General features: G+C 34.6%; 1 pseudogene; it reads left to right on the top strand.

Annotated features, from left to right (window-relative positions):
* The first annotated feature begins 1,675 nt into the window (after positions 1-1,675).
* Positions 1,676-23,514, top strand: part of LOC147947700 (F-box/kelch-repeat protein At4g39560-like) — a 31,131-nt pseudogene continuing 9,292 nt past the window's right edge.

The following is a 23,514-nucleotide window of genomic DNA, read 5'->3' as shown; positions in this document are numbered from 1 at the left end:
ACCCAATCAAAGTTGAGAAATTGAAAAAGTTAATACTCCCTCCGTTTTTTTTAGTTGTCGTTTAAGGTTGTTTTACACAAATTAAGAAAACCATTTAATTTTTTGTTTTATTACTTTTTAATATATTTTCTAATATTTTTATTGGTCAAAACATTAAAACAGTCGGATAAAATTGGAATATTCACCAAACTTTGCATTGGAAATCGAAAACGACAACTATTATGACACAAAATTTTAACTCTAGAACGACAACTTATAAAAAACAGAGGGAGTATAACATAATAAAAATAAAATTTTGAATATTATAATCATGATGGTATATATAAAGCCTTAGATAATTCAGATATACAAAACATCAACTTTATAAACAAACCAAAACATGACATAAGTCATAATCATGTTAAGTATCGATGCTTTTTTTACTCCTCAGAAGTCGCATTGTACCAAAAAACTGTGACCTTATCTCAAATATTTTCAAATCGTTACTTCTCAACTTATTTCAACCCGAATCAAAAGTTCTCATATATTTCTCTATATACCTGGATTTAAACGGTTTACGAACCAAATTCGATATAAAAACAATTAAATCAGGTTTAAAACCAATTTTAAAACGGTTTACCATTTCAACTTCTCAAATTTCAAATCGCTTCTCAATTACTCAATCAAGCCGCTCTTGTTTCAGTACCGGAATCATTGACATTATCCAGAAGAGAAAACTCTAGATTTTGACCAAATACATCAACCCGTTTAGGTTTGATAAATCATTGCAAAGTTTAGGTTTGTTTGGTAAATTTATGAAAAACTTCCAAAATATATTTTAGTAATTACCTCTTTATGATAGCTTTTCATAAAAAAAAAAATATTTAGTTACTAATATATATTTAAGTGAATCACTGTAACCTACCATTGCAACATTTGATTTATTGACAATCGCTGCAATTTAAAATTAAATGAATATTGTTACAATCTTTTCTTTATTTGATGAACCATTATGACTTTTTGTTTATTTGATGCAACATTATAGATTTCGTACATTATAAAATAGGTCAACATTAATCATAGGAAAAATGGAAAATCACTATACATAATTATTTTGTGGAGGACACACAAATCATCAAAAACACTAGAATTTTGTCTCTTTGCCTTTAAACAAGAACACGAGATTCCGTTTTACCTTAGGTTCGAGAATAGATGACATAGTCTTAACGAGAGCTTTCACCTATGTATATACGTACAGAAATTAAACTTCCACGGATATTAGCGTAAATAATTTATATTTCCGTATAGTGATCAAAAGGTGATTAAACTTCGTGCCGAATATATATGTGATTATGCCCAGTTCTGCCGCACTGGTGGACAATCTAAAGGTGCATGCATGATTGATTGTTTTATCTAAATATCCCCACCGATCAGCACATCCTAAGTCACAATTTATATTCATTTTCCTTAAGTTTGTTGACCAGACACACATCTTGTGGTAAGTTAATACATAAAATGTAGTCGGAAGCCCGATACGATCAATCAATGAACCGTGTGACCCAAGCCTCTTTATTTTAAACCTAAGAATTTTATGTTATAGGTTTCGAGGCCAATTAAGATATACATGAAAAGGATTTTGATAACTGTATTTCTAAATTGATCGATCCCTTGACAAGTCTAAAGTCAAAACCTTAAACTCATGTCTTCGTTCTGACTTAATTCGTTCAATGCACTCGGAGAAGAAGTAGAAGTAATCTGAATTTAGTTTGATCAAAACCATTTGATGTCGGGCTCTAATAATAAAGAGGATGACGACAACACAACCAGCAATTCCGTCACTTCCCGATGATTTGCTATAGAGCTGCATCGCACGCGTTTTGAGATTGTACTACCAGACTATTTCCTTGGTCTCCAAGAGCTATCGATGTCTAGGTTCTGCACCGGAGCATAACAACCATTTGGATTGATAATCCTTCCTACTACAACTGCATAGGGAATTCACACCCTCGGTGAAAATCCTGTTATCAGCGTTACAAATAGTTGCTATAAAATTCTATAGTTAAAAATGTATAAAAACTTAGTGGTGCAAATGGAAGTAGTTTGAAGGTGAACTACAAATTACCCAAAGCAAAAATCTATAACAAAAACTAGTGTTTTAAAACTCAGTTTATCCTTTTAAAAAACTATTTTAACAAGTTATACTAGTAACTTCATTTTTTACACAAATTTATACATTTTAAGTTAGAGAGATAGGAATCACCACAAAAATTGTAGGAGAAAAAATAATATTTGACTTTCTATCCCCAATGAAAACAAAATAAATCTTAGCTTTACAAAATTCGACAATAGAGAAATCTACAAATTTAATAGATGGGAAACAAAAACAGATACAAACTTTGAAAATACAGTTATGAAAAATAGAAAGTAGGATGTGTAGGGAATTTGTGAAGGATCGCTAAAAAAACTCTGCCCTTTCCTACATCTCTCTGTTCCTTGTTTAAACAAAGATGTGCGAAGTTTCATAAGTTGTTGTTGCGTGTCAGTTTTTGAGATTGCAGGAGATGAGTAAGCCTTTGTTGATTGATGTTATTGCCTTGTTGTTTAGTATTGATGTCTTCATTTCTTGGTCTTGAAATGTCAATTGGTCTTAGAGACCATAGGCTGCCCATGTCCAAATTAAATTGGACCGGTTATGGTCATGACCAAATTTGAAGCAGACAAATGGACCCAAAACCAATTTAGCCCGTTAATAAATGGTCCAAACTCATCTGGACATGGACTGTCCAATAAACCTTAAAAATTAGAGATTCTAAATTTGGGGAAAATTTTATGAGTTATGTATGAATTTAGAAGTATGAATTTATGAGTTATTTCTGAATTTATAAATTATGTATGACTTAATATGAACTTATGAGTGTTATGTATGAATTTATGAGTGTTATGTATGAATTTATGGGTTTAATTATGAATTTATAAGTTTTTAGCATAATTGAATTCATGTATTATCTGGTTTCCATGGGCAATCCAATTGGTCATGGTCTTATTTGGTTTGGACTTATTTGGACATGGTTCTATTTGGACTTTGACCATGAATGTCCATAAAATGTATTTGTCCATTTGGACATGGACAGCCCAATTGACATTCTTGAAGTATTTTGTCGAAAATCTTGAACTGTTATATAATTGAGTTTTTGTCTTCATGTTGTCCTGAAAAACGGAGTCTTGATGGAGTCGGTCGGTGGGAGAGGTAGCATCTCTCTCTCTCTCTCTCTCTTTTTTTTTTCCAACCAAACATTAAATAAATTAAAAGAAAACTCCACGATTGGTCGCCCAAACAGGAGGATAAGAGTTTACAAAAGTAGATTCAGAAACTAAAGGTCTTGAAGACCTAGCAAGGTAATCTGCCCTAACATTGGAATCACGTGAAATCCTGGTTAGGGTGAAGGAAGGGTAAGATGTTCGGAGCAGCGTGAATTCCTCCAACAGGTTCGTAAAGGCAGGCCAATCGTCCGACGTCTGCACCATCGCAACTAGTTCTGCACAATTTGTTTCAAATACTTGGCAAGCAACTCCAGCCACCAGTAAGGACTCCATAGCCCAGACCAAAGCTTCTAATTCCGCATGTAAAGGGGTAGGGCCACGTCGATGACTCTGTGCTCCCAGTAAAAGCGTCGAATCTTCATCATTACAACACCACCAGCCTAGGCCTTGAAAAGGGTCGGTACCTTTCCATGAACCATCAACCTGACAACGGGGAAAGGAACCCCTATCCTCCATTAAAGGTGGAGGAATCAGATAACACTCTGAGTAAGATTTGGCTTCCTCTCACAAAACTTTATCATTAGCCGCTTGACTTAAAATATCAATTGGCTCCATCTATATGCCCTGAAAAACCTTTTTATTCCTATCTTTCCAAAGTGACCATAATATCCAGGGGATACGAGAAGCTATATCAGAAAACCTGGATTGGGAAGAAGCCCGCTAGAAGATAAAGTCTAAATTCGCATAGATGGAAACGTATGGAAAACCCCCGGATCCAACAATACTGGATAAAAATTTCATAAGAAAAACTAAATCTCCTTTGGATTTGTTCAGCATTCTATGTAAACAACCAAACTGAAAAAGAAAGAGGAGTACTACGCTTAGTAATCAACTATAATACAATGGATAACATACCCAATACCAAACAAATGAGATCTATTAAAACGATTATACGATTCTTGCATATTCTCTAAATTTGACATGAAAAGTGTATTTTGGCAAATACAAATTGTCGAAAAGGATAAATATAAAAAATCATTCACAGTGCCTTTTTGGGCATTATGAATGGAATGTTATGCCTTTCGGTTTAAAAAACGCACCACCCGAATTTCAAAATATTATGAGCAAAATATTCAACCCTTACTCCACCTTTTCTATCGTATACACAGATGATGTTTTAATATTTTCAAAATCTATTGATCAACACTTTAAACATCTATACACTTTTTTGAACATCGTTAAAACCATGGACTAATAGTATCCGCAAAAAAGATGCAAATATTTCAAAGAAAAATACAATTTTTAGGCCATTGTTGTGAAATCTAGAGAAACAAAAGGTTGTATTCTCGTCTTATTCGTATCCGTTCAATCGATAATGATACATATATATATATATATAGTAGTACAAAGCCCTAAATTTATTAGGATTCCTAAACCGACTTAGTACAAAGGAAGGTGGTCGATGGGCCTTGTGGACTTAGACAATATGTGGGCCGGCTATGGAGATCCATCCTTAGTGATTTACAACACTCCCCCTTGGATGACATAACCGTGCAAATGCTAAGAGATCACCATAATACGCTTGGGGATGTTGCCTCATTAAAACCTTACCAGGAAAACCCAGTGGGACAAAACAATGGTGAAGGAAAAAGAGTACAACACGTATTACTCCCCCTGTTCTAAGCATCACTAAAAATCCCTGAGTCTCCGCATTCCAATCTGGTGCGTGAGCTTCTTGAATGTCGATGTTTGTAATGACTTGGTGAAGAGATCGGCTGAATTGTCGCAAGATGGAACTTGCACCACTTGAACTTCTCCAGTATTTTGTAGTTCATGTGTAAAGAAGAACTTAGGCAAAATGTGCTTCGTCCGATCTCCCTTGATGTATCCTTCCTTAAGCTGTGCGATGCAAGCAGTATTGTCCTCATATATGATAGTCGCTTCCTTGTCATCGGCCATGCCAAAATCTGACCTGATGTATTGAGTCATCGACCTCAACCAAACACATTCACAGCTGGCTTCATGCATAGCCAAAATCTCCGCATGATTAGATGAAGTGGCCGCAATGGTCTGCTTCATTGAACGCCATGAAATTGTTGTACCACCGTGCGTAAACACATATCCGGTTTGAGACCTAGCATTAAGTAGATCCGATAAATAACCTGCATCAGCAAAACCAACTAAACCTTCTTTGTTATAGTTAGTATAAAACAAACCCAAATCCAATGTTCCTTGTAGGTAACGCAATACATGTTTGATACCGTTCCAATGCCTTTGGGTCGGACAAGAACTAAATCTTGCTAGGAGATTCACGGCAAAACAAATGTCTGGTCTAGTGTGGCTAGCCAAGACCATTAAAGCTCCTATAGCACTGAGGTATGGCACTTCCGGACCGAAAATTTCTTCATCGTCCTTCTTTGGACCGAATGGATCACTATCCAAATTTAGGCTTCTCACAACCATTGGGCTAGGAAATGGGTGAGCATGGTCCATATTAAATCTCCTGAGTACCTTTTCAGTATATGCCATTTGATGCACAAGGATTCTATTATCTATGTACTCAAGCTGCAATCCCAAACAAAATTTAGTTTTACCTAGGTCTTTCATTTCAAACTCTTTCTTGAGATATTCAACTGTTTGGGCAATTTCCCCAGAGGTTCCTAGGATGTTAAAATCATCCACATATACTGCTATGATTACAAATCCCTTGTTTGCAAACTTCTTTATAAAAATACATGGACTGATGGGCTCATTCTTACAGCCTTCTTTGGCTAGGTACTCACTTAGTCTATTGTACCACATACGCCCACTTTGTTTCAGTCCATAAAGGGATTTGTTTAGCCTTATGCATTATTGTTCTTGAGAAACACTCTTATCTTTGAGCTAAATACCCTCTGGTAATCTCATATATATTTCATTATCCAGTGGACCATATAAGTATGCGGTCACTACATCCATTAGACGCAAATCAAGTTTTTCTCTTATAGCCAGACTTATCAAAAATCTAAAAGTCGTTGCATCCATCACATGGGAGTATGTCTTCTCATAATCTATTCCTGGTCTTTGTGAGAATCCTTGTGCTACAAGCCGTGCCTTATATCTCACAATTTTATTATTCTCATTTCTCTTCCTTACAAAGACCCATTTGTGTCCCACTGGCTTTATATCGAATGGTGTCCTTAAGATCGGACCAAACACATTCCTTTTCTTTAATGAATTTAACTTCACGTCAATGGCTTCTTACCATTTTAACCAATCTTTTCCTTGAGTTCACTCTAATATAGTTGTGGGTTCATGATCCTCATTTATTTCAAGTGCTACCTTGTATGCAAATATTTCATCGATGTCGACATCTTTTCGGTTCCATTGAATTCAAGACATGATATAATTTATTGAGATCTCATTATTATCAATACCTTCAGGACCTTGAGGTTCAGTGTCCCAAACCTCATTAGACGGTACCTTAGGGTTTGCCGCGGACATGTCTATGGTTTCCTTAACCTCGGTTTGATTTGCACTTTTCTTTGATTTCTGAGGGTTCTTATCTTTGGAACCTATTGGTCTACCATGTTTCAAACGTGCCTTAGACTCTGTAGCAACTTGATTGTGTTCCTTTTGAATATCAATACGTACTGGTGCGTACTTGGTACGTACGATTTCATAACTCTCTTTGGGTCAACAAAGGAATCTGACAATTGATTAGCTAGCTTTTGAAAATGTATAATCTTTTGGACCTCTGCCTCACATGCTAGAGTCCGAGGATCTTGCCAATTTAAGGATGTTTGATTCCATGATATTTCTTTGACCAGCTTGTTTGTCTCTCCACCCAACATAGGAAATTTGGATTCAGCAAACTGAAAATCCGCGTATCTAGCCTTAAATAAATCACTCTTTGTTGACTCTAGATACTTAATAATGGTGGGAGAATCATATCCAACATATATTCCCATCCTCCTTTGAGGTCCCATCTTTGTTCTCTGTGGTGGAGCAATAGGTACATAAACGGCACACCCGAATGTCTTTAGATGGGATATGTTTGGCTCATGACCCGTTAGTAATTGGGATGGCGAATATTTATGCTCACTAGATGGCCTGATGCATATAAGCTCTGATGCATGTAATACTGCGTGTCCCCAAGCCGACATAGGAAGCTTCGACCTCATGAGTAATGGTCGAGCAATCAATTGAATTCGTTTAATGAAGGATTCAGCTAATTTATTCTGTGTATGTACATGTGTCACAGGATGTTCCACACTTACCCCCATGTACATACAATAATCATTAAACGCTTGGGATGTAAATTCACCAGCATTATCTAGATGTATAGTCTTAAAGTGGAAAATCTGGAAAGTGTGCTCTCAGTCTTATGATATGGGCTAACAATCTAGCAAATGCTAGGTTTCTTGTGGATAATAGGCAAACATGCGATCATCTGGTCGATGCATCAATAAGGACCATAAAATATCTAAACGTCCCACAAGGTGGGTGTATTGGTCAACATATATCTCCTTGTATCCTTTCCAGAAAAATTAATGTCTCTTTAGTGACTTTTTACTGGTGATGGCCTTATAATGAGTTTTCCTTGTGCACATGCTACACACGTGAGATTTGTAGGGATAACTCTTCTCTCTTTTAGAGTGTGCCCATTTGAATTTAATATAAGCTTACGCGTCATGTAAGAACCGGGATGGCCAACCCGGTCATGCCATAAAGTGAATTATTCATTGAACATCTTGTTTATTGCCATATTAGCCTCTATCATATTAATCTTAGCATGGTAAAGACCAGTGGATAATGCGGGTATAGTCTCTAGGACTTTCTTATGGCCTTGGGTGATTTCAGTAATATGTAGGAACTCTTGGTTTCCTTCACCCTTAGTTTCAACATGGAAACCATTCAAACGAATATCTTTGAAACTCAACAAGCTCCTCTTTGAGCTGGGTGAACATAAGGCATCACTTATTTCAAGATGTGTGCCATTTGGTAATAAAATATGTGCCTGGCCGTAGCCTTCAGTTAGGCTTGCTATACCCGCTATTGTGCTAATATTGGCATTTTACATAATGCGATTAACAAAGTAACTCTTATCCTTCAAAATCTTGTGGCTTGATCCACTATCCACCACAAGTATGTTCTTGTCCTCAGCCGTTTCTTAATATGGACAAGAGTCATATTTTAGACAAAGAATAAAACAAACAAATATATATTTGAAGGAAATAAAATAATTGAAATTTAAACCAAAATTATAATCCAAAATCATAATCCAAAATCATAATCCAATAAAATTCAAAGCATAAAACATAGAAATTAAATCAAGACAACATTTAAATTTAATTATCCTCTCTTAGAAAATCCGAAGTCTCATAATCCAATTGGTCATCATTCTCATGGTCGAAATCTCCTTCACCATCGAGATGAACCAGGTTAGCTTATGGATTCTTTTTCAAACTCTCTTGATAGAGATCAACAAGTTTCTTAGGTGTTCTGCATGTCTTTATCCAATGATTATCCATACCACATCTATGGCAAGTGGATTTGGCCTTATATTGCGGTTTGGTAATTTTGCGGCCTCTACCTCGACCACGACTAAAGTCTGATCGATTCCCACAGCCAAAACCATCATAATAGCTTCCTTGGTAATTGCCACGACCACCACATCCTCTTCCACCACGGCCACGGCCGTGAGGCTTGCCTCTATAGACGTAGTTAGACTCTTTAGTCTCTTTAGGCTCTTTATGCTCTTTCTTGGTCATATCAACCTTGTGGGCTTCTGGTAATGTAGTAGAACCAAGAGGTCTCATTGCACTGTTCATCAATAATAGCTCATTATTTTGCTCAACAAGTAGCAAACAAGAGATGAGACTTGCATATGTCTTAAAACCCTTTTCAAGATATTGTTGCTGAAGCAGTATGTTATTGGTGTGAAAGGTTGAGAATGTTTTCTCTAGCAAGTCTTCCTCAGTAACCTCCTTACCACATAACTTCAAGATCGAGACTATCTTAAATAGCTCTGAATTATACTCATCCACGGATTTGAAATCTTGGATCCTAAGGTTTTTCCAATCGAATTGAGCCTTTGGTAGGAGCATCGTCTTTTGGTGTCCATATCTGTTTTTCAACTCTGTCCAAAGGTCAAGAGGATTCTCAATGGTATGATACTGGTTCTTGAGACTCTCAGCAAGGTGGTGGCGTATTAAAAAGATTGCCTTATACCTACTCTTTTCAGTGCAATCATTATCATCCTCAATGCATTCGCATAGGTCATTTGATTTCAGGTTGATCTTAGTGTCCAATTCCCATTTTAAATAGTTGTCTCCAGACACATTAAGGGCATCATATTGGAGATTGTTGATCTTTTACATCTATAAAATATAAAAACAAGCACCCGATTATTATCATGCGGTATTTGAGACCGATCTATGCAAATCGTTTTAGTCTTAGGCCATGCGGTATTTGAGACCGAACCATGTCGTGTCCTTTTAATTTCGTGGTTAATTATATGCATGAAAACAACCCTAGATAAATTTATGATCTAGTATGAACAAGAGAAACATGCAAGCAATTTTCTATTTTAGGGGATTTCCTTTTATTAAGTTTTCCTTTTCTCTAGATAAGATTTCATTTTCTAGTTAGGATTAAGACAAAGTTTTTAGGAAACTATTTTTCTCTAGGGTTCCGATTTTAAGGTTTCATGCATTCGATTTTCAAACAAGCAATCAATAACAATCGGATATTAAACAAGGCACAATCAGTTTAATTGCAAACAATCTAAGCAATCCTAAAACCTCATAGCAATCGAATTTTAAAGTTTTAGGGTTTTAGGGTTTTAGGGTTTCAAGGCTTAGGGTTTTGATTTGTTGATTGTGTAATTGCAGTTTTTATTGTTCTAATATATTTAAGATTAGATTCGATATGTATATGTCCGATGGGTTTGATTTATTTACCTTAACACCGTTTGGGGGTTGATTGGAATTGATCTGGGAGCCAAAGACCTCAGATGTAACCTCGAGCTTGATAACGAACTAGCAACGAACCTCGGACTGATCACGAACAAGCAACGATCACGAACAGGAGCTGACCACGAACACGAATTGATCACGAACTGGTCACAGGTTTGAACAACCGCCGAGCTTAGAACGAACAAGAGATGATGTGCGGCGGTTTAGGGTTTTAGGGATTTTCTCAGTTGGAGTTTAGAGCAAATTCGTGTTGATAACGTGTTGTGAAAACTAGAAAAACAAGAGGTCGTATTCTCTTCTTATCTTATTCATTCAATTGATAATGATACATATATATATATATAGTAGTACAAAACCCTAAACTTATTAGGATTCCTAAACCGACTTAGTACAAAGGAAGGTGGCCGATGGGCCTAGTGAACTTAGACAATATGTGGGCCGGTTATGGAGATCCATCCTTAGTGATTTACAACAGCCATAACATATATCAAGTTACTATTACACCTATATCTAGATCTATCGAATTTTCAAATAAATTTTCAGATGAAATAAAAGAGAAAACACAATTACAAAATTTTTTAGACTGTTTAAATAACATATTTCATTTTTCATCCAATCTACGAAAAAGTATACAACCATTGTTCCAAGGATTACAAAAGAACTTCATACCATGGTCGAGTATGCATACTAATCTAGTCGATGATATCAAGAAAAAGGTTATTACACTACCATGCATTCATGATAGTTGAGACAGATGCATCAGAAATAGGTTATGTGAGCCTTAAACAGAAAATGTCAGAGTCTATCCAACAATATATAGTTCGTTTTCACTCAGGAGTTTGGCTTGGACCACAAAAGAACTACTCTACAGTTAAAAAAAAAGGTTTTACCAATAGTAAACTGTATTTCCAAATTTCAAGACGATTTAGTAAACAAAAAGATTTTACTCTGTGTGATTGCAAATGAGCCAAAGAGATTTTTTTTTACAAAAGGATGTTAAAAACTTAGTTTCTAAACAAATATTTGCTAGATGACAAGCTATTTTATCCGTTTTTGATTTTGATATACTATATATAAAAGCAGAAAGTAATCCTTAAACCACAACGCCAACACCTTATTACAACCTCGTTTACCAAACAAATATCTCTCAAAGACCTAACCCAATACACCAACTGCATATTTTACGGGGATATCCAATAGCTTACCGATAACCTTACCAAATACCGCACATTCTACGAATTCATTCTCGTAGACACAAAGTCAGTAGAAATTCCCTCCATATCGACATAAATAACCCAAATCTCATTTCCTACTCCACTTGTAAAATCTTCAGAGTATGCAATCCCCAAGATGAAACGATCTGATCCGTTTTTTTTTATAATAATAATAGTAATAATAATAATAGTAATAATAGTAATAATAATAATAATAATAATAATAATAATAATAATAATAATAATAATAATAATAATAATAATAATAATAATAATAATAATAATAATAATAATAATAATAATAATAATAATAATAATAATAATAATAATAATAATAATAATAATAATAATAATAATAATAATAATAATAATAATAATAATAATAATAATAATAATAATAATAATAATAATAATAATAATAATAATAATAATAATAATAATAATAATAATAATAATAATAATAATAATAATAATAGTCTAGTGATCTCATACTCACTAGCAACCTAAACCCAAACACACAACATCGGATAAACATAGATGATACCAATAAACAAATATCCAATAATCAAATAACCAATAATAATTCTATACAAAATAAACCAATAATCCAAACCAGCATAAATCAAGGAACCAACAATCCTAAACAACATTCTAAGGACTCAACTCTAGCAACCTAACAGAAGCCAGACAACAACCAATCGATCCACTAGAAAAACCTCCTTTTCATTGCCTTAATTCCAAGATTACATTTTGCCTTTACCAGCACCACAAACACAAATTGAGATGCATGAGTATTTTATAAACATTTAATCACGCAATCCTCCCATCTATTGGGCTATACACACAAGCAACTGAGATTCTGATGTCAAACAATCTACAAACAAACACAACAAACAAGTATCACTGCTCGCTGAAAAGGAAGGTGTCGACCGACACCAGTCAAGTGTCGACCAACAATGACAATTGGTGTCGACCGACACTACCCCTCAATGTCGATTGATACTGTTCTTTGGTGTTGACTGACACCCACCTGGTGTCAATTGACAATGACTCCGCAAACGCAATCTGCTCGAAGCCGAGCCTCAAATCTCGCTTCTTATCACCTCCCCAATCAATCCAAAACTCGACCAAAAGCCATATGAAACCGTAGGAACCCTATAACAACTATAACAAGCAATAAAAACACCACAACAACACAAACCAAGCAAGAGAAAAAGAAATCTCAGGCCTAGATGAGTCATGGTCATGCACTCACCTCTTTGCAGGAAGTTTTTGACCCAAACTGATGAATCCAACATCCAAGCAATCCTCCTAACACATCTCTAGCCCTTGATTTTCAATCCCACAGAAGGATCTCCAAGGAAAAGCACTAAACTCCAAAATCTCCCAAGAATGCTCTTTTTCTCACTGTTTCTCTCTGAAAATGGCAAACAACATTGAAGCCACGATCTAGGTCGACATCCCACTTAAATACCCTGGTTTTAAGATTTCACTTAAACCAAACCGAACCAAATCGACAATTTAAACCAATCTGGTCGAACCAAAAATTGTTGGTGCCGATCGACACTACCCCTGGTGTCGATCGATACCCATCCCCAAAATCCACAATTTGGTTCGTGGCATTTGGGAGTTCAGAACATTCTTGGTTTAGTAGTTCAACTTCTTTTTTTTTTTGTGACTTGTGGGTCACTTAATTGTTGTTCATTTGTTGGTGTTTTATTTCTTGTTGCAAATATTGTATCTGTTTTTGTTTGTCATCAGTTAAATTTATAGATTTCTCTATTATTGAATTTTGTAAAGCTAAGATTTCTTTTGTTTTCATTGGGGATAGATATTCAAATATTATCACCACAATCACTCAATCAAGTAATTTAATTGTTCTCTTAGATGTTTGCTTATTACATGTCACCTGCTGAACAGAAACAGATTATGCTCTACTAGTGTTGATATTGTGTAATCAGCTATTTGCATAAATCTATACTTTTTGATTGGATATGCAAATACAAACTAGGCTAGCTTTGAGGGTTTGGATAAAAAGAGACATGTCTGCGCGCATCAGTTACAAAGACTAAACGGGGTTAGAGTCGAAATGTATTAGAGCTTTAGGGGAAGGCAAATGGATATGATCATGATTAGAAGTCGCCTTTGGAGATTATCTGTGTGTTCACTAATTGGTTTTATTTATGTTCCTTCTTCCAGAAGATACAGCCAAGGAAGAGTCTAAAGTGTCTACCCCCAAGATCATGATATGAGAGGTTGTCAAATCCAAGGAAGAGTCTAAGTATCTAACCCCAAGATCATGATAGGAGAGTTTGGCATCAGTGTGTTTGTTGTTGTGATCCTTGTTTAATCTCATAAGTAAACAATGTCAGTAAAATAAGGTAAGATCCTCTTTTGTGTTTATTTTCAAGGCATTGATTATGTATCTATTAGAGACTCTTAACTTGATCAGGCCTTTGTTTGGTTGCATTAAATCGAAACAAAAAGTCTAATCTTGTTACATGAAATGAACATTTTTGATAACCATGGTGATCAACTTGATCATTGCATTCTTTCATATATTGTTATTACAAATGGTGAATAAAATACATGATTTTGCATATATATATGGATAACATATTATAGTATTATTTAGAATAAACGGAACGAAAGATAGGGAATTTCAGTTTCATTTTTCATAATTTGCTACGTGAGGATGAGGAAGAATGATCAAATTTACAAGTTGGACCGGATTTGCAAAGGCCGAAGCGACTGAAATGTGGACAAACGGGTTTATTAGGTCTTAACGGTAAGCCATTTTCATTGAGGGTCAGTCCAGGCTCTATCGGGGTTATATTCTTGGGCTGATGGTATTTGCCTGGACGTTCTTGCAATTTTTTATCAGACATATTTTGTTTTCTCTTATTAGACTTGGTATTGTTTGCATATACTTGATTATGTTCTACCTGTATATATATAAACATTAAAAGAAGATATCTAGCATTAAATATTCAAATGACATGTTTTGAAGAAATATATCATCATTAACATTTATTATATTTAATTATAATTGTAATTTTGTTTTAACTATAATATAATGCTATATTTATCTTTATTTATTTATCATTACTTGATTATTCTTTTAGTAATTAGATTTACCTAATACTTTAGATATATGCATTTAATTATATAAATCTTCTTTAATATGACTACATGTGACATAAGTCATTTCATGAGTTACATAGCTTTTTTTTTGTCAACAACTATAGAAAATTAGCTAAAAGGAGTTACATAGCTTTTTCTGAGAGGATACAACATCATATTTTATTAATTAAATACAAAATATATTATGAATACAAAAGTCAAATCTATATAATAATAATAATCTGGAAAAAAATAATTATTACAGTTGCATCTTTTTATTATAAAGTTTTATTAGTTATAATTTTCTATTTTTAATTGTTAAAATATGTTAAACAACTTGTTACAACCATTTAATTTAACAATTTTAATTTTTGTTATACATATGCCATTACAACTTTTACCTGATTTGATAAATCATTGCAAACTGTAGGTTTGTTTGGTATACGGTTGTCTCTTTATGATAATTTTTCATAATTATTTTCAATATTTAATTACTAAAATATATTTAAGAGAATAATAGAAACCAACCATTGCAACATTTGATTAATTGATAAACCGTTGCAATTTTTAATTGAATGTGTATTGTTGCAACCTTTTAGGCTTTAGTTTATTGAGAATTGGTTAAAAATACCCTTTTTGATATATCCTATTTCAAAAATATCGTTTTTGTTATTTTTATTTATGCTCTCTTTTAATTTTTAATGACCATTTTACTCTTACATGAAAAATATTTTAATCAAAATACCCTTTTAGGGCCCACTTGGATACGTGGATTTTTTTATACGAGGTAGCGGTCGTAATATTTCAATAGTAAACCAACAAACCTAGATACATGAATTTTTTTGACAATAAACCCAATATACCAGTTGTAACGTTCCGACAGCCACATTTCAGTGGGCCCCATATCCGATCACAGTCCATGGGCTCATCTTTTTTAATGGGCCTCACGTCCACTCACTAGGCCCGTGAATCCATCCATATCCAATGGTCGATTTGCTATGTTCGGGAGGCTTTAAAGACTTGTAATTGTCCCTACATATCACTACATCATCTTTCCCTGTGTTTTGTCCTCACTCGTACAGTTCTGACAATCACTTCATGGAAGATCACTCATCCTAATACTACTCCAGCTCAAGCATACTTAACTCTGGAGTTCTCTCATGGCTCTTGACCGAACAGATAAATGCACTTTAGTGACATATATAGGTGGTCAAATCAATTTTTTTAAACCTCTGCGCAAGTCTCTGAAACCGAGGTGTCACATGAACCTTCTGGAAACAAGCGGATTCATAGCCATACAATCTGGATTTATGAAACTGCGGGTGGAACTAATGGCAGATTTTGGAGAAATTCAGAAAGTCCAATCTCTCTACTTTCACTTTCCTACAAGAACAAGAGATTCCGTTGAACCTTAGGCTCGAGAATAGATGAAATAGTCTTTACGAGAGCTTTCACCTACGTATATAAAGAAGTTAAACTTTGACGGAGATTAGCATAAATAATTCATATTTCTGTATGGTGATCCCGATTGGAGAACCCCTGGTGCCGAAAGTATCTGTGATTATGCCCAATTATGCGGCAATGGTGGACAATCAAAAAGTACATGATTGATTTTTTCATCTAGACATCCCCATCTAGTACATCCTAAGTCACAATTTATATTCATTTTCCTAATTAAGTTTGTTGACCCGACACACATCTTTTGGTAACTTAATACATAAAATGTAGTCGGAAGCCGGATCGATATGGTCAGCCAACCTAACTTAAAATGTAGTCTGAAGCCAGATAGGCAGATAAGATCAATCAATGAACCGTGTGATCCAATCCTCTTTATTTAAACCTAATAATTTTATAATATAGGTTTCGAGGCCAATTAAGATTAAATGAAAAGGATTTTGACAAGTCAAAAGTCAAAAACCTTAAACTCACTTCTTCATTCTAACTTTATTTGTTCTATACACTCGGAGAAGAAGTAGAAGTAATATGAAGTTCGATCAAACTGTCAAGCTCTAAAAAGAAGAGGACGATCAGAACACAATTAGCGAATCTGTCACTCCCCGATGATTTGCTATTGACCTGCATCGCACGCGTCTCGAGATTGTACTACCCGACTCTTTTTTCTATGTGTGCTTACGGTTCCCTCTGGACACTAGCCCTCGCTGCTACACTCTCTGTCGTATAACTGACCGATTGAAGAAGAAGAAGAATTCAAGTGGCAATCTTTTGGTCCCAATCCCAATTTGATCATCTCCCAATTCACCTCCGTTGTAATTGCATTCATCGAATCATCTCTGTTTGTTCGAATATCTACAAAATTGGTGGGTATGTGCCCTCCTCTTCTAGAGTCTCTTTCTTGGATTGTAAGTCAAATACATGGCACGAGGCTCCAAGCATTTGTTGGATTAAGCTTGAAGAAGACTTGAAGACTTGGTTTGTCCTAAACCTATTCCGAGTAGGATTCCTAGAGAGATAAGGATTGGTGGATATTTACGAGTTATCTAAACATAAATTACCAAATAGGATTAGGATTAGATGGTTTTGGTTTTATATATAAAGAGATGCAAGTGTTGCATAGAACAGGAAGAGTTTTGTGTGAGAGATTTGAGAGAGATTGAGAGCTTAAGTTTTGAGATATTTTATTAAGCTAATAAAGTGAGATATACTTTAACAATCTTGTTTCTAAATTAAACAATCACAAACTATATTTGGTATCAGAGCGATAGATGCAAGGTAATTGAAAAACAAAATGGGTGACGAAAAATGTGCTATTGTCGTAGCACAAACAAAAGAAAGAGGAGGATCTTCTTCCATCACATGAACCATGCTAACTCCCATAAATTATACAGTTTGGGCCATGAAGATGAAGCTTATTCTTCGAGTTCACAAAGTTTGGGAAGCTATTCAAGAAGACACCATCAAAGAAGAGAAAAGAGACATGGTTATACCATTGTTATCAAGTCAATTCCAGAAGCATTGATTTTGCAGATAAGAGAACTTGATACAGCTAAGCAAGTATGGAAAACTATTAGAACAAGATATGTGGGAGCTGAACGAGTGCGAGAAGTAAGATTACAGACACTAATGACCAACTTTGACCGTCTGAATATGAAAGACTCAGAGTCTATCGATGAGTTTGTTGGGAGAATATCTGAAATCTCTTTTAAATCTTCTTCCTTAGGAACATTTATTGAAGAAGCTAAATTGGTTAAGAAGTTCCTTAAGTGTCATCCTCGTAGAAAATACATACACATAGTTGCTTCTTTAGAATAAGTATTGGAACTTAATACTACAGGTTTCGAAGACATTGTTGGACGTCTCAAAACCTGTGAAAAAATAATCTTTGGAGAAGAAGATGAGCTACAAGAGACACAAGAAGAACAGAAGAAACTATTGTATGCTAAACATGATGGACAAGCCAATTGGTCTAATCGAGATGAATACAATGGAAATTACAGAGGAAGAGGAAGTGGGGGCAGATTTAACAATCGAGGCAGAGGTCGGGGACATTACGGAGGAAGATATGCCTCGCATATCACATGTTTTAGATGTGATAAAATTGGTCATTATGTTAGTAGTTGCCCAGATCGTTTTTAAAATTTACAAGAAGCACAAGAAACAGAGAAAAATACAGAGATAGTGGATGAACTTATGTTGCATGAAGCTGTTTTCCTTAACGAGAAACATTGTGTACCAAGCAAATTCGAAACAAACATTGATGGTGAGAATGTTTGGTACCTCGAAAATTGAGCTAGAAATCATATAACTAGAGATAGAAGATATTTTGACACTCTTGACTCAAGTAATTACTGGGAAGGTAAGGTTTGGAGACGATTCACGCATTGACATTAACGGAAAAGGGACTATTGCTTTCATTGATCTCTATGGAAAACCAAGGAAGATGACAAATGTATACTACATTCCTGGTTTAAAAAGCAATATTGTTAGGGGGTTATTGGTTTGATAGTTAAATAGAATGTTAATGACTTTAAAAGTTATGTAAAATATGTTGTTATTCAATCAATACTTTTTAAAACTCTTTTAAAATTTGGTGTTATTAGTTGTGGATTTGTAAAAAGTTATCTAAAATCTTCATAAATCTAGCTTTATTGGATTAAGAGTTTTATAAAGTCATTAAAAGTTTTATGTTATTCAAGTAAAACAAAAGAATCTTGGGTTGTTAATGAATTCAATTATTATGTTATTGGTTTAGGATTTTATATCATTTTCTTCATAGAAAAAGCCATGAAAACACTCTCATCAAATAGAGAGATTTGTGAATCATAGTCCATGACTTTTGTTTTTCTTTTCTTGAAAATGAAAACATGGGTCTTTTGGGATATATATTCATAGCTTGCTCTGTCCTCGTCTCTTTGATACTTCTCTCAGACTCAACATATCTTTATATCAACTAAACTTTTTGTTACGTATTGGGTAGAGAGAAAATTAAATTTCAACTTCATAGCAAACAGAGATAGATTATTCAGAGGGGCTTAGAGCATCTCCAATGGTATTCTATTTTTGCTTCTATACTCTATAATAAAGTAATTTTTACTCCAATGGTACTCTATTTTCATCTCTATAATAGAGATTGCTATTTTTTCTCTATTTATAGAGGAACTCTATTTTTTTCTCTATAAATAGAGGTGAACTATTTTATTTGCAAAGTAGTCCTCTTAATATTTAACTTCTTTTATTTATGACCAAAATAAATAAAATAAGTATTTTTAAGAACTAATAATATAAATTTAAGTATAAATATTTATTCTAAAATATTGAGACTACCATTTGCAAAAGATAATTTTATGAAAGTGTTACAAAATTTAAAGTAAAATGTGTTAGTTTGCAATTTTTAAAAATAAAAGGTGTTAATTGCAAAATAAAAATAGAATCTATTTGGAATATTCTTTTATAGAGGAATAAATAGAGAAAACCATTGGAGCAAAACTCATCTCTATTATAGAAATCCTCTATTATGGAGGAAAAAATAGAGAAAACTATTGGAGAAGGTCTTAGGGTTCAAGGTGGGTGGTTTTGTGATGCTTACATGGGCTTATACCGTGCACCAGACACTAACACCAGAGGCTGCTTCAGTTTTGAAGCAATCTTTAACATTAGCAAGAAGGAGAGGCCATTCTCAGGTCACTCCTCTTCAGGTCGCTTCAACACTTTTAACTTCGTCAAGATCCAATCTTTTCTGAAGGGCATGTCTCAAGTCTAATCCTTTCACTTGAATAAGATATATGACTTTGGCAAAAATGATTTTATAGAAGAAGAGATAAGCAAGAGATTTTTTTTTTCAGAAGCGTTGAATAAACAAGAGAATATTGTGCAATATTTTTTTAGAAAGATTTTACAAGATTTTATGAGAGATTTTACAAGATTAGAAAAAACAAACAAGATTTTAAAAAACTTTCTAACAATCACCTAGAATCCTTCATTTTATACTTTCCATGATTTTATTTAAAGTCATTAAAATTCTCATAAAATTCCAAACCAATACCCCCTCAGTCTTGGTCAAGCTACAGAAGAAGGATGCAACATCAGATTAATGGATGGAAACTTGACAATGAAAGACCGTGATGGAAAACTCCTTGCCAAAGAAGAAAGCTCTCCAAATAGGCTGTACAAGGTACCTATGGGGTTGAAAGACAACACTTGTTTGTACTTTGCGGATGCAAACACACCAAACAAGTGGCATGCAAAGATGGGACATGTGAACTTCGCAACTTTAAACTCTATGGTACAAAGAAAATTAGTCCATGGAGCTCCAAATACCTTTCTTGAGAAGATGATCTGCAGCTCATGTTTACTTGGTAAACAAACTCTGCATGTTTTTCCACAAGGAACCACATATCGAGCAACAAAGAAACTTAAGCTTATACACGGTGATCTCTGTGGACCGTAACACCAGCTACGAGTGCTGGAAACCGATATGAGTCCTCATAGATGATTTCTCAAGGTATATGTGGACAAGTCTATTGAAAGAGAAGGGAGAAGCTTTTCAAAAGTTCAGAAACATTAAATCGATGGTAGAGAAAGAATCATATAGAAAAATACAAACCTTGAGAACAGACCGAGTAGGAGAATTTGTATCATCTGAGTTCAATAGCTTCTGTGAAGAACATGGCATTAAAAGACACCTCACATCACCCTACACTCCACAGCAGAACGGAGTAGTGGAGAGACGAAACAGAACATTGATGGAGAGGGCAAAAAGCATTCTGAAACAAATTTACATGCCAAATTACATGTGGGGAGAAGCGGTAAGACACTCAACCTACTTGCTAAACAGAGTGGTGACTCAAGCTCTTAAATATATGACTCTGTATGAACTGTTTCGAGATAAGAAACCAAGCATAGATCATATATGTGTCTTTGGTTGTATTGGGTATGCAAAGGTTAATCGTCAGCACTTAAAAAAGTTAGACGACATAACAGCATATTGGTTCATCTCGAAACAGAACCAGGCTCTAAAGCCTATCGTTTGCTTGATCCGCAAACAAAGAAGATTGTTGTGAACAGAGATGTCATCTTCGACGAATCAAAAGGATGGAATTGGAAGGTTGAAGGAAGCATGATAGACGGTAATGGAAGCTTCGAGTTTACGTTTGCTGATTCTGGTAATCATGGACTTCAAGAAAACAATGAAGGTGTTGAGACAGAACAAATACTTGATAATGGAGAAGAACAAGAGATTACAGAAAATAACGAAGTTGAGAGTGCAGAGATCAATGAGCATGATCACGCGATACAAACAGATACATCTCCAAATGTTTTAAGGAGATCACAAAGGGAACACTACAAGAAAATGTCGTAAAGATAGCATATGAATATAGTGTTTTTTCCTTTGTGCTATAGTTAACATACTGGCATGTCTTAGATAGCGTTTGGGTAATTGTAAACGCTATATTATGTTTTAAGAAGTTACAGTTTTTTTTGAAGCGTATCTTACATAGCATTACAAGGTTAAAAACGTTGTCTTTAGTTCAGGCAGAAAATTATTTTTCATTTCCCGGCTAAGTACTTAGCTAAACAAACAAGCGCCCAACATTTTCATTAATCCCTCTACCTTTGTCGAAATATCTCACATTCTTTTCTTTTGCTTCTCTGTTCACGAGGTAGGGTTTTTCATTTTCTTTCCTTTGATTCTTAGATTCTTGTCGAAATCTCACATTCTAAGATTCTCTATCTCTAAGAAATTCTTTAGCTCTCTCCGAAATTCTCTTATCTCTCTCAGATATTCTGTCCGCAAATTTATTGAAATCGAAGGTACAGATTTGGATTGTATGTTGGGTAATCGATTTTGGGTTTCGAGATGTTTATATCGGTTTTCTTTTCGACAAATTAGAAAAAAATTTAGGGTTTCTGTTTCAAATTTTTAGGGTTTTTTCGTTTCAGTTTGGATTTCGATCGATTTAGTTCTGTTTCAATTTTTTAGGGTTTTTGTTTCAATTTTTTAGGGGTTCTGTCAAATTTTAAGGTTTCAATTTAGTTTTGTTTTGTCTGTCAAATTTTAAGGTTTCGATTCTTCTTTACAAGTTTTTTATGGTTTCAATTGGTTTCAGTTTTTAAGGTATCAATTTAGTTTTGTCTAACTATAATTGACTCTCCTTTTGCAGGTTCTCCCTTTGCAGTCTCTTCTTTACAAAATCCTAGTTATCTATAGGTAATTTCAGTTTTATATGTATCTATGTTGTTTCATTGAGTTTAGAAGTGTATTTTATAGTATGTATCTCTGTTGGTTTATTGTGTTTGAATATGTCTGATATAAGAATCTCTTGTCACAATTATATGTATTCGTTTGACTATGGAGCTGTGTAACATGGACAAGTCTTGGGTTTGGCTTCCAAGGTATAGTTTTATATTGTTATTACTAATAATTTCTTAACTTACAACTGAGTTTCTTAGGACCCATGATTGAACTTGAAAGTATTTTCTACCTTATAGGAATAGTCTCGAGTATGAGAAAGGAGCAACTGATTTTTTTGATGACAATCCACAGCCCCAGAATGACAATGCAGATCAGAGTGAAAATGCAGATCATCATGAAGAAGATTCAGAATTTATGAAAAAGTTGAAAGATGTTGAGACTCCACTATACTCCAATTGTTCTAAGTACACTAAAGTGTATGCTATCATGGGGTTGTACTATAATAAAGTTACGAGTGGGATGTCAGAAAACTATTTCGATCAGCTTCTAAAGATGCTTCACGACATGCTACATGGAGATAACGTCCTTCCAACATCAACAGATGCGATGAAGAAGTTCTTGAAGGTATTTGGTTCTTGAAGGTATTTGTAAAAGTGATTAAAAGATGCTTTCCTATGGAGACCACCAAGTGAAGACATTTCTTTCATGGGTGATGCATTGTTTGAGAACATAGCATGGCCTCTTACTAAGCTGTTTAAGAATAAGAAACATGGAATGGAGGATGCAGAATCTGATAGTGAATCAGATGTTAATAAAGAAGGATCAATTCCTAACAGAGCAGGAGCATCAAATTCTAATGGAGCAGGATCATCAGTTTATAAAGGAGCAGGAACAACAAGTTCTAATGGAGAAATAATATCAGGTTCTAAAGGAGTAGAACCAGCTAAATAATCATCACCTAAGGCAAAACTCTATACATCTGTCTTTTACATGATGTGTTGTATAGTTGTGTGATTGTGATTAAGTACTTTATGCAATTTAATTTGTAGCGTGCAAGTAACAGCTCCAACAATAACAACTTAGCTAAGAAGAAATGCTTCCTCATAGATTACTTTGGATCGGGAAAAACAGGTGCAGAAGGCCGAGTTTGTTCAACCAATCCAAACGACACTATCCATTGCATTCCATTGGGTCTAAATGCCAGCAAAGTTTGGGTTGACGTCTGTAAGATTGGGGATGCACAAGTATGGAGAAGAACTTCTGAATTTGAGATTGTTGCTGATGCATTAGGTACTATTGTTGCTTGGCCTAATGACAACATTGTTTA

The sequence above is a fragment of the Camelina sativa genome, chromosome 3 (assembly GCF_030686135.1).
Source record: "Camelina sativa cultivar CO46 ecotype springtype chromosome 3, ASM3068613v1".
Classification (NCBI taxonomy): Eukaryota; Viridiplantae; Streptophyta; class Magnoliopsida; order Brassicales; family Brassicaceae; genus Camelina; species Camelina sativa.
The sequence above is the reverse complement of the archived record's forward strand: the minus strand, read 5'-3'. Positions and strand labels throughout refer to the sequence as shown.